Below are 5,795 nucleotides of genomic sequence, written 5' to 3' on the forward strand. Positions count from 1 at the left end.
TAGGTCACAGCTCTGATTCTTCTTCCCTTATAGAACCTTCCCGCAAGAAATCAGTGGAAGTGGGTCCGCCCCTACAACTCATCAAATCAGCCTTCTTTTCTGTTCTGCGCTGTACATATTCTCAAGTTATGAGAAAGAATGGATTTGAATGCAATTTGGAATTAACAAAATAAACGAATGAAGAATATTTTTACCTCTTATCTGATAAGCAATCAAAGCATTTGAACTGCTCAATGAACAATAAAGAAAGAGCTAAGGTAAAAAAAGTATATGTGTTACTAATAGTAAACCAATTTTATTTGGAGTTTGCTTTCAGCTGAACATGTTATAACTACAAATGAGGTGAGGCTTGATTAGGTGGCTTTGCAAGAACTAGGGAGGAACACAAGTTATGTACTTTAGGCTAAACATATGAATTTAGAAGATCAACTTTTCCAATTGGACATAAACAAAAGCAACCAATAATATATATATATAAACTTCAATAATATTTTCTCTATGGTGAAGTAATTTCATCGATAACCACTAAACGATTAAGTAGCGATGTATGCAAAGCTAGACAACGAACATTTCATAATACACTCGTTCTGCATATCTTTAGGATAAAAGGAAAAACTGCGAAAAAATCCGTTTTCCTAAATAAAAAGATCAAGAAATCTATTTTGTATGGTTCTTATTTCGTTGAAAACGTTTCCATGAGACTTTCTTTCATTGAAGAAGTCCATGACTTGTTCTAGGTGATATGAGGTTGAACAGGCTTTAGAAAAAATGCAAAGAAGGGTACATGAGGGTGGAATAAAAATCAAAAAGATGACCCCTTCTTTCTTCTTGAGCATTACCGATAAATATTCATTCTTTATACGTTAGGTTGGGTTTCAGATGTATATCATTTATTATATGAAACCAAAAAGAAGAAATGACAAGAAAGTTGTATATAGATGGAGGAATAAATTATGATGTGGAAAACAAGGCAGGGGTTCAAATCCTCTCATCCCTACCTATTACTTCTCCTATGGGCAGTAACGAGGGATCAATTGAGATCGATTCAAATTGGACAAAATTCAGAGTTTCATTTTTCTATATGCATGCGGTACAAAAATCATCCTTTTCTTTACTGCTTTATCTCCCGGAAAGCGCTCTTAGTTCAGTTTGGTAGAACGTGTGTCTCCAAAACCCAATGCCGTAGGTTCAAATCCTACAGAGCGTGATTCTGTTCTTGTTATGTCGAATCCAAAAAAAAGAACTTATATAAATATAAGAAAATGAGACAGTAATGAGGTCCATATCGTCATCGTAATAAAAAGAAAGATCTGCAAGCATTCTTTATGGGAGTCGGGGCTTTCTGATTTGAAGTTGCTGGAAAAGGACCTCTGTGATCGGTTGATCATTAGTCGTTTTTTTAAGGTAAGTAGGCAGGGGTGTCTTGATCGAAACCGAACTTCAATTCCACCCTCACCCCGCTTTCTAGTAGATGCTAGGGTTTACATGGAGTCGGTTACAAAGAAAGAAATATAATATGCGGATCGCCAAGCTTGTCTTCCATGCAAAGGAGAGTCCCATCCGGACACGGGACGAAGTCTTGAGTCTTGTATCTTCACGGTCCAACAGTCCGGCCAGGGTATATAGTCCGGCTGTCCGGATACCCCCTAATCCAGGACTCCCTCAGTAGCCCCTGAACCAGGCTTCAATGACGATGAGTCCGGCGCGCAGTTCTGTCTTCCGCATTGCAAGGCGGGTTCCATCTTCGAATACTCCAAAGTAGTTATCGAACACTTGAACCGTGTTCGGATCTACAAGATGATCTTCACAGCATAGCACTATTGGAAATATGCCCTAGAGGCAATAATAAAATGGTTATTATTATATTTCCTTGTTCATGATAATTGTCTATTGTTCATGCTATAATTGTATTAACTGGAAACCGTAATACATGTGTGAATACATAGACCACAACATGTCCCTAGTGAGCCTCTAGTTGACTAGCTCGTTGATTAATAGATGGTTATGGTTTCCTGACCATGGACATAGGATGTCATTGATAACGAGATCACATCATTAGGAGAATGATGTGATGGACAAGACCCAATCCTAAGCATAGCACAAGATCGTATAGTTCGTTTGCTAAGAGCTTTTCTAATGTCAAGTATCATTTCCTTAGACCATGAGATTGTGCAACTCCCGGATACTGTAGGAATGCTTTGTGTGTACCAAACGTCACAACGTAACTGGGTGGCTATAAATGTGCACTACAGGTATCTCCGAAAGTGTCTGTTGGGTTGGCACGAATCGAGACTAGGATTTGTCACTCCGTCGGACGGAGAGGTATCTCTGGGCCCACTCGGTAATGCATCATCATAATGAGCTCAATGTGACTAAGTAGTTAGTCACGGGATCATGCATTAAGGAACGAGTAAAGTGATTTGCCAATAACGAGATTGAACAAGGTATTGGGATACCGACGATTGAACCTCGGGCAAGTAACGTACCGATTGACAAAGGGAGTTGTATATGGGATTGCTTGAATCCTTGACATCGTGGTTCATCCGATGAGATCATCGTGGAACATGTGGGGCCAACATGGGTATCCAGATCCTGCTGTTGGTTATTGTCCAGAGAGCTATCTCGGTCATGTCTGCATGATTCCCGAACCCGTAGGGTCTACACACTTAAGGTTCGGTGACGCTAGAGTTGTTATGGGAATTAGTGTGCAGTTACCGAATGTTGTTCGGAGTCCCGGATGAGATCCTGGACATCACGAGGAGTTCCGAAATGGTCCGGAGGTAAAGATTTATATATGGGAAGTCCTATTTTGGCCACCGGAAAATGTTCGTGATTTTTCGGTATTGTACCGGGAAGGTTCTAGAAGGTTCCGGAGTGGGGCCCACCTGCATGGGGGGACCCTCATGAACGTGGGTAGTGGGGGAAAGGCCCCACACCCCTGGTCAAGGCGCACCAAGATCCCCCCTTAGAAGGAATAAGATCATATCCCGAAGGGATAAGATCAAGATCCCAAAAAGGGGGGATAGCAATCGGTGGGGAAGGAAATGATGGGATTTCTTTCCTCCCACCTTTGCCAATGCCCCAATGGACTTGGAGGGCAAGAAACCAGCCCCCTCTACCCCTATATATAGTGGTGAGGCACATGGGAGCTTCACCCCTTTCCCCTGGCGCAGCCCTCTCCCTCCCCAACACCTCCGTAGTAGTAGTAGTGCTTGGCAAAGCCCTGCCGGAGAACTGCAAGCTCCACCACCACGCCGTCGTGCTGCCGGAGCTCTCCCTCAACTTCTCCTCTCCCCTTGCTGGATCAAGAAGGAGGATACGTCCCCGGGCTGTACGTGTGTTGAACGCGGAGGTGCAGTTGTTCGGCGCTTAGATTGGAGTCAACCGCGATCTGAATCGCTGTGAGTACGACTCCTTCATCCGTGTTCTTGTAACGCTTCCGCATCACGATCTTCAAGGGTATGAAGATGCACTCCCCTCTCTCTCGTTGCTAGTCTCTCCATAGATTGATCTTGGTGATGCGTAGGAAAATTTTGAATTATTGCTACGTTCCCCAACAGTGGCATCATGAGCTAGGTCTATGTGTAGTTTCTATGCACGAGTAGAACACAAGTTGTTGTGGGCATCGATTTTGTCAATTTACTTGCCGTTACTAGTCTTATCTTGATTCGGCGGCATCGTGGGATGAAGCGGCCCGGACCGACCTTACACGTACTCTTACGTGAGACAGGTTCCACCGACTGACATGCACTAGTTGCATAAGGTGGCTAGCGGGTGTCTGTCTCTCCCACTTTAGTCGGATCAGATTCGATGAAAAGGGTCCTTATGAAGGGTAAATAGCAATTGGCATATCACGTTCTGGTTTTGGCGTAGGTAAGAAACGTTCTTGCTAGAAACCTATAGCAACCACGTAAAAAACTCGCAACAACAATTACAGGACGTCTAACTTGTTCTTGCAGCATATGCCATGTGATGTGATATGGCCAAAAGGATGTGATGAATGATATATATGTGATGTATGAGATTGATCATGCTCTTGTAATAGGAATCACGACTTGCATGTCGATGAGTATGACAACCGGCAGGGGCCATAGGAGTTGTCTTAATTTATTGTATGACCTGCGTGTCATTGAATAACACCATGTAATTACTTTACTTTATTGCTAAACCGTTAGCCATAGTAGTAGAAGCAATAGTTGGCGAGATAACTTCATGAAGACACGATGATGGAGACCATGGTGTCATGCCGGTGACGATGATGATCATGGCGCCCCGAAGATGGAGATCAAAAGGAGCAAAATGATATTGGCCATATCATGTCACTATTTGATTGCATGTGATGTTTATCATGTTTTTACATCTTATTTTCTTAGAACGACGGTAGCATAAATAAGATGATCCCTTGCTAAAATTTCAAGAAAGTGTTCCCCCTAACTGTGCACCGTTGCAAAGGTTCGTTGTTTCGAAGCACCACGTGATGATCGGGTGTGATATATTCTAACGTTCGAATACAACGGGTGTAAGCCAGATTTACACAAGGAAAACACTTAGGTTGACTTGACGAGCCTAGCATGTACAGACATGGCCTCAAAACAAAAGAGACCGAAAGGTCGAACATCAGTCGTATAGCAGATACGATCAACATGAAGATGTTCACCGATGATGACTAGTCCGTCTCACGTGATGATCGGACACGGCCTAGTTGACTCGGATCATGTATCACTTAGATGACTAGAGGGATGTCCATCTGAGTGGGAGTTCATTAAATTAGATGAACTTAATTAACATGAACATAGTCAAAAGGTCTTTGCAAATTATGTCGTAACTTGCGCTTTAGTTCTGCTATTTTACATATGTTCCTAGAGAAAATTTAGTTGAAAGATGATAGTAGCAATTATGCGGACTAGGTCCGTAAACTGAGGATTGTCCTCATTGCTACGCAGAAGGCTTATGTCCTTAATGCACCGCTCGGTGTGCTGAACCTCGAACATCGTCTGTGGATGTTGCGAACATCTGACATACACATTTTGATGACTACGTGATAGTTCAGTAATGTTAAACGGTTTAGAATTGAGGCGCCGAAGACGATTTTGAAACATCGTGGAACATATGAGATGTTCAAAGGGATGAAATTGGGATTTCAGGCTCGTGCCCATGTCAAGAGGTATGAGAGCTTTGACGAGTTTCTTAAGCCTGCCAACTAAGGGAGAAAAGCTCAATCGTTGAGCATGTGCTAAGATTGTCTGAGTACTACAATCACTTGAATCGAGTGGGAGTTAATCTTCCTTAAGAGATAGTGATGGTTCTCCAATGTCATTGCCACCAAGCTACTGGAGCTTCGTGATGAACTATAACATATCAGGGATAGATATGATATTCCTTGAGCTATTCGTGATGTTTGACACCGCGAAAGTAGAAATCAAGTAGGAGCATCAATTGTTGATGGTTAGTAAAACCACTAGTTTCAAGAAGGGCAAGGGCAAGACGAGATACTTCATGAAACGGCAAATCAGTTGTTGCTCTAGTGAAGAAACCCAGGGCTGAACCCAAAACCGAGACTAAGTGCTTCTGTAATGAGGGAACGGTCACTGAAGCAGCACTACCCTAGATACTTGGTAGATGAGAGGGCTGGCAAGGTTGACATCAGTATATTGGATATACATTGTATTAAATGTGTACTTTACTAGTACTCCTAGTAGCACCAGGGTATTAAGATACCGGTTCGGTTGCTAAGTGTTAGTAACTCGAAATAAAAGAGCTACGGAATAAACAGAGACTAGCTAAGGGTGAGATGA

At 42.6% G+C, this 5,795-nt stretch overlaps 1 non-coding gene across 1 annotated transcript; it reads left to right on the forward strand.

Annotated features, from left to right (window-relative positions):
- Nucleotides 1-1,133: 1,133 nt before the first annotated feature.
- Nucleotides 1,134-1,207, forward strand: TRNAW-CCA (transfer RNA tryptophan (anticodon CCA)). The gene has a single exon. It is a non-coding gene; the product is annotated as a tRNA-Trp (tRNA).
- Nucleotides 1,208-5,795: the final 4,588 nt, after the last annotated feature.

Source organism: Triticum aestivum, chromosome 5B (assembly GCF_018294505.1).
Source record: "Triticum aestivum cultivar Chinese Spring chromosome 5B, IWGSC CS RefSeq v2.1, whole genome shotgun sequence".
In the NCBI taxonomy this organism is placed as follows: domain Eukaryota; kingdom Viridiplantae; phylum Streptophyta; class Magnoliopsida; order Poales; family Poaceae; genus Triticum; species Triticum aestivum.